General features: G+C 32.3%; 1 long non-coding RNA gene across 3 annotated transcripts; it reads left to right on the top strand.

The window, feature by feature from the left end:
• Positions 1 to 3,665: 3,665 nt before the first annotated feature.
• On the top strand, positions 3,666 to 11,893 carry LOC123898649. 3 transcript variants are annotated; one of them, XR_006805383.1, is made up of 5 exons: positions 3,666 to 3,843; positions 5,269 to 5,432; positions 5,542 to 10,227; positions 10,966 to 11,039; positions 11,740 to 11,893. It is a non-coding gene; the product is annotated as an uncharacterized LOC123898649 (long non-coding RNA). The 3 variants fall into 3 exon arrangements; XR_006805382.1 differs by having other exon boundaries at positions 5,542 to 11,039; XR_006805384.1 differs by lacking the exon at positions 3,666 to 3,843 and having other exon boundaries at positions 5,246 to 5,667; positions 7,370 to 11,039.
• The last annotated feature ends 2,316 nt before the right edge of the window (positions 11,894 to 14,209 follow it).

The following is a 14,209-nucleotide window of genomic DNA, read 5'->3' as shown; positions in this document are numbered from 1 at the left end:
TTTTCATCACAATGTACATCCTTTCCATAAAGATAAGCATATAAAATTTTGTTTGACCGAAGTTTCTTTTGAAATTTCAAATATATTAATTGCTAGAGTCATCTTGAAATGCAGTAACTACCTAATCGTATTAATATACGAGAAAGTCATCTTGCAACGAATTCATGAGAAAAACTAGAGTACCGAACAACTACGTACCATGTACCATCGGTACCAGGTACATAGTTAGAGTTGTCAAAATAGATTAGTTTATATGGACGGGCCCATCAAGTTCGAATCCAATTTATTTTAGATATGGGGGTTTATTTTAGATATGGGGGGCAATGCCAAATTTTAAGCTTATGTCTTATAGCTTATGTTTTATAAGCTCATACGACTAAAAAAGACCTGTTTGGTAAAGTTTTTTCAAAAAGAGTTTATAGCTTATTTTACTAACTTTTAGCTTATTTTTCGGACGCTATTTTAATTAGCTTATGAGCTTATAGCTTATCATATTTTCTTCCATTTCTACCCTTATCATATTAACTAAACCCCAATTTTCACACAATGTAGAGTTTGAAGTAGCTAAGTTTTGTTGAAAATTATATCCAATATCCAATAAAAAGAAGACAAATACATAATATGAGCAATATATTTTTAAAGAACAAAAACATTTCAATTGAAAAAATGAACAAAAACATTGCAACAAGTGAAAGATGAATTGAGCAACAACTCTGGATGAGCTAGTTTAGAGAGTTCCATTTCTCATTTTCATCTTCTCCCTTGTTTTTCTGTGAATTTCCTTCTCTGTTCTATTAGAATATGTGTTAAAATTTTACTATGGATTATTTTCTAGATAATTTTCTTATCACAATCTGAAAGGATTATGATTATGTTATATATTTATATACAGAGGCCCAACTGAACATTAGAGATAAGAGGAAGAGACAAACTTTAAAACAATTGGTTGATGAAATCTTTCATGTGTTTTTAGTTTTCTTGTAATTTAATTTTTGGAGATTATGTGTATATCATTCATTAATGGAATAATAATAATAATAATAATAATAATAATAATAATAATAATAATAATAATAATAATAATAATAATAATAATAATAATAATAGGGTCAGATCAAATGACATCAACTAGTTTGACACCAAATGTTATACTTTTCAATAACATTTTAACCGATATAAATTTTATAAAATTTACCGTTGGATTGAAAGTTTATATCATATAAATAATTTATGTAAAACTTCATACAAATCGAAAATCATTTGATATGGTATTGAGATACATCAAAATTAACGGTATAACTCTTTTTTTATATACCGTTAATCTTTATGTGTCGCAATAACATATCAAATGATTTTGAATTTGTCTACAATTTTACACAAATGATCTATATGATATAAACTTTCAGTTCAACGGTGGATTTTATAAAATTTATATTGATTAAAATATTATTGAGAGGTTTTGTGTCACACTAGTTGGTTTCATTTGAATCTAACCATAATAATAACATGTAATCATGTTACAAACAACCAAACCTTATCTCACAAAGTAGGGTCGACTACACGGATCAAACCACGCCGTAATGTTCTGTCATATAACATATTTTTATCCAACTCATTAATTTCTAGGTTTTTCTTGATAGTTTCTCTTATAGTTTTTCTAGGTCTTCCTTTAACTCTAGCGATTTGACTACTCAACTCTCGCTTGCTTTCTAAGTATTAGCTTAGCATTACCAAATTTGATGAATCATTGATACCTTGACCACTAATTGCATATCCATAGTGAAAAATGTGATACGATCATGAGTTCCCTAAACATGTGGAAGGAAACTTATAAAAAAAAATGTACAAAAAAAATATTTGGATGAAGATGTTTGAGCCCAACTTAAAGCCCAATTCACATGATAAGAAATATCCTTGGGCTGAATTGTGGTCTAATAATATTGGACTAAATAAAAAAACAATTAAGTCCAATTTTCTTTATTGTTATTGTAATTTTCGTTTTCGGTATTAGGAGGGTTTTTAGATGACCTTTAGTTGCTCCCTAGGCTCTCTAGATGTTTCCTAGTGGTGCACTAAGTCATTATAGTGGCTAGTGGGAATTTATAAGCATGTTAGTGGGAATTTTCTAAGTCCTATGGTGAATGTATGGTAGTGGACAATAAATCCTACTATGTAAGGATATGCTATAAATAGGATTATCATGTACTTTTCAAACAACTTGGAATATAATCTAATTTGAGAGTTTCTCTTGTGAGAACTTTTTCTTTGTTCTTGTGATAAGAACATTGTTCTTGAGATAAGAACTTTATAGTGTTGGTTCTATCGGCAGGTCGCGGATAGGGTCGCACTTTCTTTGATAACTTTGGTTCTACCGGCAGGTTGCGGTTAGGGTCAAGTTCCTCTTTTCCTTGATAACTTTGGTTCTACCGGCAGGTCACGGTTAGGGTCAAGTTCCTCTTTTACCTGTTTTCAAGACGATCCTAAGCAGTCGCTTGTCATAATGCCTCATTTTTATTACTTCGTTTCTGGCTAAAAGATTTTGATGTTATATTAACATACACTCTGATGAGAACTCCTATCAATCACATTCTTGAGAAGGAAGTAACACATACTCTTATGTAGACCCTTTGTATTTTTCTTTTCTAAAACTGTGTAATTACTTTGGATACAACTTACATTATTGAGGTTATAGAGTATACAATTTTCAATGAAGTGACACTAGCTAGTGTGGTTTTTGCTTGAAGAGGAAAAACGATCACCTCGATCATTCATAAGTTGCTGAATGTATAATCAGGTTGTTGGATAACTTCAATTTATTGATTGTTGAAGCTAGATATTTTTCGAGATTCCACTAGTGCTCTTGGAGAGTTCGAGTCCCGCTAATGCTCTTAGAAGTAATGTAAATATTTTTGTAAATGCTTTAAGAGTCCTAAGAACTTCTCTGCCTGAACCGTGACACCACCCTTTTACCCTAAATATTTTTAAAGTAAATTTTTTAAGTATTTTGAAATTTAGTTGACTATATACCAATACCAATACTTTGCAAATTAAAATATCATTAAAAATTTAAATTTATTTTAAAATAAATTAATATAAAATATGACATTCATGAATGACACCTACTCTTTGTTGTATTTTATATGTAGGACTGAAGTTTGAATTCTGGATCTCCAATTTATTGTTGACCTCAAGCGGTGAATTTCTAGCTTTTATGCTATTTGACCCAAAAAAAAAAAAAACACTAAATTTATTTATATAACTTTAAATTTTTTTAAAATGTGAAGAATTAGATATGCATTTTTTAAATTTAAAAAGATAAAATGATAAATGTAACCAAAACCTCAACATAAAAATTAAATTGAGAGTTTCTTTTTTTTTTCCTGAAAAACTTTTTACAATGTTATAAATATATCTACAAAATAATTATTTAAAAATACACATTAACTGAAAACTCAAACATGTCACTTTTCTTATAGTACAAAAATTAAAATTTGGTAATCATAAAGACAAAGAATAATTTAACCCTAACAATTTATTTTTTTTTAAAAAAGAATACAGTATAAAAATTAATTGTTTAAAAAACAAAATCAAACGGTCCATTGGGGATTTACACCCCTTGTGATATGTGTCTGTGCATGAATGTTACGCTAAAAAGAATAAAAACTCATTCTTTCTTTCTAAGTCAAAAAAAAAAAAGAAAAAAAACTCATTCTTTCTTTCTTCTTCAAGAAACAAGAAAAGAATGAAAACACGATCGTGGAATTTATGGTGTTGGGTGTGTCGCACAAGGATTCAAGAAATTGCGATGCTCTATATTTGCCATAATCTCTTCTGTTTGCTACGGTAATTTTTTCAACTTTCTCTCCACATGTTGATTCATTCATATACCCATTTTCGAAATTGAATCTTCTGCTTCATAAAAACAAAACAAAAGAAACCTTAATTGATCAAAGGTGTTCTTTCTGTTTGAACATTCAATTTTATGCTTCAAAAAAGGTACAACTTTACCCATTTTTTTTCTCATTCTTAGAAAAACAAAAGAACCCTAATTCTGCAAAAGGTGTTCTGTTCTGTCCCAAAAGAATCTTAAAAGACAGTTTTTTGTTTGTCTCAATAAGGGAATTTCAATTGGAATTTTCATTCTAACATATTTGTCCCATATGGTTTATAATCGATACATGTTGGGAATGATGGTGGGTTTCCAATTTTAAAGGGTATAAATACCCTATAGTCTGTGAATCATTGTGTGACTGAATCGGTTTTCATTATCTTAAAAAGGGGTGGAGTATATTGCCCTAGTGACCCTAAATTTGACTGTTGGAATCAATGAATATACTATGTTTTGTAAATTTTATAACGGATGGATCATGGATGCCTCAATGAGTAAAATGTTGGATGAATTTAATGACCCTAGTCCCGAATGTGAAAGCTAGTTGTTGCCTTAATTGCTACTCAAGCAATTGATTCCATCGGTGTCCGCTTTTCGATTAAAAAAATTATGAATTTTTATTCGTAGTAATGCATGAATGGTATATATTCTGCTTTGATGACCCTTAGTCCCTAAATTCGATTCTGCAACTGCAATCAGAAGTGATTTTGCTTGAAAAAAAGGTATAACTTTACCCATTTTTCTCATTCTTGATCATTCAAGAACATTCAATCTTCTGCTTGAGAAAAACCAAACAACCTTAATTCTGCAAAAGGTGTTCTGTTTTGTCCCAAAAGAATCTTAAAAGACAGTTTTTTGTTTGTCACAATAAGCTGACTTTTACTTGTTATTGGAATTTTCATTCTAACATATTTGCCCCATCTGGTTTATAATCGATCGATGTTGGGAACGTTGTTGGGTTTCCAATTTTAAAGGGTATAGAAACACTATAAGACTGTGAATCATTGTGCGACGGAATCTCTGTTCATTATCTGAAAAAGGGGTGGAGTATATTGCCCTAATAACCCTAAATTTGACCTTTGGAATCGATGAATATACTGTGTTATAAATTTTGTAACGGATGGATCATAGGTGCCTCAATGTCCATAGAGTAAAATGTTGGATAAATTTAATGACTCTAGTCCCTAAATGTGAAAGCTAGTTGTTGTCTTAATTGTTACTCAAGCAATTGTCTCTGTCGGTGTCCGCTTTTCGATTAAAAAAATTATGAATTTTTATTCATAATAATGCATGAATGGTTATATATTTAGCTTTGATGACCCTTAGTCCCTAAAATCGAATCTGCAACAAGTATTTGTTTTCCGGTGAAACCTATGCAGCATCTCTCGGACAGGTATATAAGGGCCGCCTCAAGGAAAATGGGGATTTAGTCGCTGTTAAAGTACAAAGACCTTTTGTTCTCGAGACTGTTACCACTTACCATTGAGTTATTCATGACCTTGGTTTGGCTCTTCGAAAGTTTCCTCAGGCAAATTAAATTCTTGTGAGCATAGACTTAAAGTCATATAAGTTTATTTAAATTATATGGCTTTTTATTACTAACATTAGTGATTTTGCAATTCGAACCTGACTGCTTTTACCTAATTCGTTAGATCTCCATTGATGTGGTTGGGTTTGTTGATGAGTGGGCTGCTCGATTTTTTGAGGAGTTAGACTATGTGAATGAAGGTGAAAATGGAAACCGTTTTGCCGAAATGATGAAGAAAGACCTTCCACAGGTGAGTCTGATCTTTGGTTATGAATGACATATAGTTTTTATATGTACAGGAAGAACAATATGTTAGTCAAGGTCTTTTTTTTTACATAAATAAGTTTACAACATTTCATTATCAATAATGATGGTAATACATGTGGGGATATCAATCACAATCATATTTTCCAACCACAAAACTAATGGTTCTCTTGGGTCAATTATTTATAAAATATAAAACTAGTGATATAGGCCAGAATTGTGACATAAACTGAAAAAGGTTCCAAGTTCCAATTGTGACTTAAACTGAAAAAAGTTCCAAGTTTAGTTTCTTTTGCATTTCTTTTAAAGGGTATAAAAACCCTATGAGAATGTGAATCACTGTGTGACGGAATCTTTTTTCATTATCTGAAAAAGGGGTGGAGTATATTGCCCTAATAACCCTAAATTTGACCGTTGGAATCGATGAATATACTCTGTGTTATAAATTTTGTAACGGATGGATCATAGATGCCTCAATGTCCATAGAGTAAAATGTTGGATGAATTTAATGACCCTAGTCCCTAAATGTTAAAGCTAGTTGTTGCCTTAATTGCTACTCAAGCAATTGTCTCTATCGGTGTCCGCTTTTCTATTAAAAAAATTATGAATTTTTATTCATAATAATGCATGAATGGATATATATTCTATTTTTATGACCCTTAGTCCCTAAATTCAATTCTGCAACTGCAACTAGAAGTAATTTTGCATTATGAGCTTAATGACCCTTGTCCCTAATGTTGACTGATGCCTTAATGTGAAAAATAGTTGTTACCTCAATGACTACAGGGTAACAGATGGATGAGATACTAGGGATAATCGATAGATCATAGATGTCTCGTTGACTATAGAGTAAAATGTTGAATGAACTTAATGACCCTTGTCCCTCAATGGAAAATGAATTATGAATTCTTTATTCATAATGGAAAAGTTGGATGGAGGTTTTCAAAGCAAAGCAATTTTAATATGAAATTTTATTCAAACCTTGGATGGTGTCTATTGTCTTTTATGACCCTAATTGTGCAACTGTCACTAGTGGTATGGTTTACATGAGATGACTAACTCCAAATTCGATGGATATACTTTGTTCCTTGATTTTTGTAAGTTATTGTCTTGCTGGCTCAAAATGTTGGATGATGCCTTAATGTGAAAGCTAGTTGTTGCCTTAAATGCAATTTTAATATAAAATTTCATTCATAATATAAGGCATGAATATTATCTGTTGTGCTTTAATGACCCTAGTCCCTGAATGCAATTTTTCAACTACAATATGAACTGATTTTGCAAATGCAAAAGGCATTGCGTCCTTGTGTTTGATTAGTCTACTGATAAGGGTTTCAAAGGAATTCTCTAAGGAAGACACGAATCAATTGAAGCAAAGTACAAAGAAATCAACTCTTTGGAGTCTAAACTGTTTCTTATAATATATATCTGGTATATATGACATTATGGCCATGAGGTTGTATCTGTTAGTCTTTTTTACTGGAGATCTATTGTGAAATCTGATAAAATTTGGTGGGTGTTGGTATAAGAATCAGATAGCACTAAATTTGTGTTAATAATTATAAATGGATGTCTTTGATTTAGTAACTGAAAAAGGTAGAACTTTACCCATTTTTATCATTCTTGATCATTCAATATAATTCAATCTTCTGCTTGATAAATACAAAACATTTTATTGGTCAACATAGCGGTGTTCAGGTTCAGCTTGCTAATAAGGTGGTTAATTCCCAAGGTTCAACGGTGATTTTGAAACCGAAATCTCATGGAACTGTTAGGGTTGAAATTGAAAGCATGCTGGTGGGTAAAGGAAAGGTTGATGGTTCAGGTGTTGGTGTTGATGTGGTTTCATGCACGAACTAGAGCAACTTTTTATCCCAAATTTGAAAATGAGGTATATGATTCCTGTCTCAGTTTTTTATGTTTTGATTTCATGAGTGGAGGTTATATTGTTGAATTTTGTCATGTATCAATCTTCCTAGTTTATATATTTTTTCTTCATAATAATTGTTTGAATCTCAACCTTATGTGATATTAGACAATCAAACAAAATGTTTTCAAGAACATTCAAAAGAAACTGATATGCTCTGTGCCGAGACCCTAAATTTGACCATTGGAATCGATGAATATACTATGTTTTATAAATTTTGTAATGGATGGATCATAGATGCCTCAATGACTATAGAGTAAAATGTTGGACGAACTTAATGACCCTAGTCCCTGAATTTGAAAGCAAGACGTTGTCTTAATTGCCACTCAAACAATTGTCTCTATCTGTGTCCTCTTTTTTGTCAAAAAATCAAAAAATATATATGAATTTTTATTCAAAATGCAACAATGGATTTCTATTGTGCTTTGTTGACCCTTAGTCCCTAAATTCAATTTTGCAGTGATTTGAATTATGATCTTAATGACCTTTTACCTAATGTTTCATAAGTTTTGTAAGGAATGGATGCCTCCATTAGACGATGGCGTCAGAGTAAAATGCATTATGACCCGAACCGTGAATCTGTCACCGCGATGAATTTTTTTTCATTATCATGCATTGTGTGGTAAACATGAGCCCACTAACTCAAAATTCAACAATAAGATGAATATACTTTGTTCCGTGATTTTTGTAAGGGATTTTCTTGATGGTCCAAAAATGCAGGATGATGCAAAATCTAAGATAATTATTGTTTGGACCACACTAAATCAATTTCTTTTCTACACTATCTTCCTGAGAATGAAACTTAGTGACTTATTATGATCTTAATCACCCTAGTTCCGAATGTTTCATAAGTTTTTTAAGGGATAGATACTTCAACGACCTTAGAGTAGAATGCATTACGAACTCTTTATTCATATAAAGGAAAAGTTGGATGGTGCCTTTAAAGAAATTTGAATATGAACTTTTATTCAAAATGTGTATGGTCTCTGTTGTCTTATTATAACCCTAATTGTGAAAATGTCACTAAGGTAATTTTTCTTTTTCTTTTCATTATCTATAAAGGGTGGTATGGTATACATGAACCCACTAACTCCAAATTTGATAATAAGATGGTTTTACTTTTTCCCTGATTTTTGTAAGGGGTTGTCTTCTTAACCCAAAAATGTTGGATGGAGCCTTAATGTGAAAGCTAGTTGTTGCCTTAAATGCAATTGTGCTTTGATGAAAAATATAAGGCACAAATGTTTGCTATTGTGTGTGCTTCGATGACCCTAGTCCCTGAATTCAATTCTTCAAATGCAATTAGAAGTGATTTTGCATTATGAACTTAATATCCCTAATGTTTCATAAGTTTTGTAAGGGAATGTGAATATTGGAATCGATGAATATACTTTATCTTATAAATTTTGTAACGGATGGATCATAGATGCCTCAATGACCATAGAGTAATATGTTAGATGAACTTATTGACCCTAGTCCCTGAATATGAACGCTAGTTGTTGCTTTAATTGCTACTCAAGCAATTTTGACTATCGGTGTCCGCTTTTCTATTAAAAAAAATTATGAATTTTTATTCATAATAATGCATGAATGGATATTTATTCTGCTTTGATGACCCTTAGTCCTTAAATTCAATTTTGCAACGGCAACTAGAAGTAATTTTGCATTATGAACTTAATGACCCTTGTCCCTAATGTTGACTTATGCCTTAATGTGAAAGATAGTTGTTACCTCAATGACTACAGAGTAACGAATGGATGAGATACTACGGAGTCGATGAATATACCGTGTTTTATAAATTTTATGATGAATAGATCATAGATGTCTCGATGACTATAGAGTAAACTGTTGGATGAACTTAATGACCCTTGTCCCTCAATGGAAAATGAATTATGAATTCTTTATTCTTAATGGAAAAGTTGGATGCAGGCTTTCAAAGCAAAGCAATTTTAATATGAAATTTTATTTAAAACGTGGATGGTGTCTATTGTCTTTTTATGACCCTAATTGTGAAACTGTCACTAGTGGTATGGTATACATGAGATGACTAACTCCAAATTCGATGGATTTTACTTTGTTCATTGATTTTTTTAAGGGATTGTCTTGGTGGCTCAAAATGCTGGGTAATGCCTTAATGTGAAAGCTAGTTGTTGCCTTAAATGCAATTTTAATATAAAATTTCCTTCATAATATAAGGCATGGATATTATCTATTGTGCTTTAATGACCCTAGTCCCTAAATGCAATTTTGCAACTACAATATGAACTGATTTTGCAAAAGCAAATGGAATTGTGTCCATGTGTTTGATTAGTAACTGAAAAAGGTAGAACCTTACCCATTTTTATCATTCTTGATCATTCAATATAATTCAATCTTCTGCTTGATAAATACAAAACCTTTAATTGGTGAACATAGCGGCATTCAGGTTCAGCTTGCAAATAAGGTGGTTAATTCCCAAGGTTCAACGGTTGTTTTGAAACCGAAATGTGATGGAACTGTTAGTGTTGAAACTTGAAAGCATGCTGGTGGTTAAAGGAAAAGTTGATGGTTCAAGTGTGGATGCTGATGTGACTTCGTGCACGAACGGGAGCAACTTTCTATCCCAAATTTGAAAATGAGGTATATGATTCCTGTCTCAGTTTATAATGTTTTGATTTCATGAGTGGAGGTTATATTTGTTGAATTTTGTCATATGTATCAATCTTCCTAGTTTATATATTTTTTCTTCATAATCATTGTTTGATGAATCTCAGCCTTATGGGATATTAGACAATAAAAAAAAATGTTTTCAAGAACATTCAAAAGAAATTGATATGCTCTGTGCCGAGACCCTAAATTTGACCATTGGAATCGATGAATATACTATGTTTTATAAATTTTGTAACGGATGGATCATAGATGCCTCAATGACTATAGAGTAAAATGTTGGATGAACTTAATGACTCTAGTCCCTGAATGTGAAAGCAAGTTGTTGCCTTAATTTCCACTCAAGCAATTGTCTCTATCTGTGTCCTCTTTTTTGTCAAAAAATCAAAAAATATATATGAATTTTTATTCAAAATGCATGAATGGATATCTATTGTGTTTTGTTGACTCTTTGTCCCTAAATTCAATTTTTGCAGTGATTTGAATTATGATCTTAATGACCCTATTACCTAATGTTTCATAAGTTTTGTAAGGAATGGATGCCTCAATGAGATGATGGCGTCAGAGTAAAATGCATTATTACCCGAATCGTGAATCTGTCACTTAGATGATTTTTTTTCTCTTTATCTATATGCATTGTGTGGTAAACATGAGCAGTAACTCGAAATTCAACAATAAGATGAATATACTTTGTTCCTTGATTTTTGTAAGGGATTTTCTTGATCGTCCAAAAATGCAAGATGATGCCTTAATGTGAAAGCTAGTAGATGAGAAGGAATTCTCAGGTGATGAGCTATTCAAGTTTTTTTTTTTTTTTTATTTCATTGTGATTGTTTGTATTGGCTTTATGATTTCAAACATGGTTGAATTGTTGATTTTAGATTCATATAACAACATATTCTTATATATAGAACTTTGTTCGACAGTAGTACACTAGTGCAGTTCTGTAATAGCCGACTGTCATCCTTTTAGATTCATTATGAAACCAATGTCCTGTCAAAAAAAAAAATTATGAAACCAATGTCCCATAGATGATGGAAGCGTTTGTTGCATGGTAGGAACATGGAACAATTACATGTGCTAACTTTCTATTGAATTGAATCCCAGCTTTCAAGGTTAATTTGTTAACTAGGCAGGCTTTTTACCTCGGAAGTAAATGTGGGAACGAGTTTTCTTAATATGGTATAATTCTATGATTTGAGATGCCTTTTCCCCCTATATGTATGGCGTAGAATCAGATATAGTTGTAAATCTGGTTCGGAATGAAGGAAAAGTAGGTGATTCAACCATTTTATGTGCTAACAATGACTGTACTTATGTGTTTTTCTTAGACCCTTTTCCTGTAAACGTTAAGTAGTGGAGAGCGGAATTGATTAACAACCTCTCATACTTTTCTGTCAAGTTATTTCTGTTTTTTCTCCTTCTACTATCCCAAATTCAGTTTTATACACGAAGCTGAAGGTTTAATACTCTCTGTTCTACCAGGTACTATCAAGACCAATATTCGTCCTTTCCATTGCAACAGTCTTTACTGATGAACATGAATGTAGTGATGGAACCTCAGATCATATTACTGACTCTCATGATTCAGAAATATCTACAGCAGAACCATCTCCTGTGCAGGATAATATGAATATTAGGTATATGATTTGAGGTTTCTTACTAAGTTTGCATGTGCAATTTATGCTTGTTGCGATGATATTATAAACACTTTACTTTTGAGCTTAGAATGGCATAATTTTCTACGTAAGAACTATGATGGGTATATTAACATTTGCTTATTAAGTTATTATTAACCTCTCGACCCATAATTTCTAGAGGATTATTTGCTTAATTGAGGATCATTTGACATTAACCTATTGCAGAATTGATAAAGTTGGATTTGCAAATAACTGATATGCAACAATAAAACCAAATCGTCGACCATCCCACATTAAGCAGGTTCCTATGTTTCTAATTATTTGACTCAAATCCCTGTTTCTGAAAATTTGGAGTGATATTAGAGTCGATGGGAAATTATTATCTTTATGTTTGGAAGGTTTCTTTCAGGTTCCTATGTTTCTAATTATTTACTCAAATCCCTGTTTCTTGAGAGTAATCTAACTGATTGCAGAACCAGTTAGTTACTTGAGAGTTAGGTCCTGACCAAGAGATTCAATCAAGAAGTGTTTCTAAGGTGTTACAATCACTTCCCCAAGCCTAGAGATTACCCAAGAGAAACCCTCTAACAACACTCTAGCCTTCATGTTGGAAGCAAAACCCTAAAAACCTCACATTTTCTCTCTCTTGCGGCTGCACAACAACATAGCAGCATATTTATACCGCAACCTGCGCATGGGGCGCAGGAACTGGCGCATCATGCGCAAGAGCCAGCAACCTGCCCCCATTCTGCGCCTCATGCCCCAAAAATGGCGCCTCATGCGCCACAGGCAGTGGCAAAACCAGTTTCCTGCCTCTTCTGCATCAATTGGAAGGCAAATTCTCAACAATCGTCTTTGGTATTGTTCTAATCAAATTATTGTGAGATTAGTTTAATGTTTGAACTTGAACAAGCCGAAATAATTCCAATTGCACTTCTCCAGAAAAGTTATTAGCTGAAAGGTCAATAGTTTTCCTATTTTTGCGAGGATATTGCATATAATATTATTGACCTTTTGTAAACAACTCAATTGAACCTATAGTATTAAAATCCGGTATTGGATGATCAACCATTCGATCCAAGTTGTAGACTGAATTCGGTATAGATCCTAAAAGCTTGTTATTGGCAAGGTCCAAATGAAACAAATTAGAGAGGTTGAATATCTCGTGTGGAATAGTCCCTTCAAATTGGTTAGTTTTCTCAAACTGACTACTTAGATTTATGGAATTTCTTTGAACCTCATGTTTTAAATTTTTTGTCTTTTGCTTAGTGATTTCTTGGCGTATAAAAGAAGCAAGAAAAAAACGACAAACATCCAAACAAGACTTGCAAGAACAAGGAAACTTCAATAATATATCCTCTGAGTGACCAAACATCCAAGAGTTGTAGTTGAAACAACATTAGCCAATACTGATGCAACTTCTCAATGAAATTGCTGAAAAGTGTCAAGATATGTGCGATCATGGTTTTTTTTCACTCTAATTGTAGGGTTGATCGTAGATGATAATTGACCACAGTTAGAATAGCAGAGAGGTGAAACGTTGGATTTAGATCCGAATTCCCTGCAGTCAGAAAACCATGAAGTCAAAGTGTTGTGGACCTTACGATTGAGATGTGAAGATTAATAACTCAAAATAAATAAAAACTATATTACAAATCACAGACGGCTGTAAATCAATGTTGTTAAATAAGCTTGGATCTCAACCCCAAAAACTAGCTCATAAGGTGAGGTTGTCCTCACATATTTATACACTCAACAGCCTGGGAACCTAAGCAATGTGGGACTTCAAACAAACTTCATCAACACAACTACTTATTCAACGTAAAAGACCAACTTGAAACCTAAAATAAACGTACGGAATCAAATATGTAAAGTATGCATCTTTAGTGATCTACATTATTGTTTGTTTATCATCTTAAGATCAATATGCTTTGGCTTGATATTTAATATCTTCTTGCTCAACTTTTGGAACATAATTACCATTCATGACAATGTTCCAAATGTTAATATCTTAGGAGTTCACAAACATTTTAATCTTACATTTCTAGTAGTAGTAGACATGGTAGAAAGAAGAATTCATAGGAATGAAGATTGTATAGGACTAGGACGTGTGTTGGCCATCACTTTTTCGAAGTGTCTAATAACATCGTGATCAAGAAGTTGAGAAACTTTTGGAAAAAAGAGTTTCTTAAAACCTACTTTTAATGTGTAGTTTAGAGTAAAAGGTTTTCCTTGAGTTTATACACTACTAAGAAGATTGAAAACATTCAAACATGGTTTGTACAAAGTTTGGTTCAAGATGATTTGAGTTGAGA

Source organism: Trifolium pratense, linkage group LG7 (assembly GCF_020283565.1).
Source record: "Trifolium pratense cultivar HEN17-A07 linkage group LG7, ARS_RC_1.1, whole genome shotgun sequence".
Taxonomy (NCBI): domain Eukaryota; kingdom Viridiplantae; phylum Streptophyta; class Magnoliopsida; order Fabales; family Fabaceae; genus Trifolium; species Trifolium pratense.
This window is presented reverse-complemented; position numbering and strand designations above follow the sequence as displayed.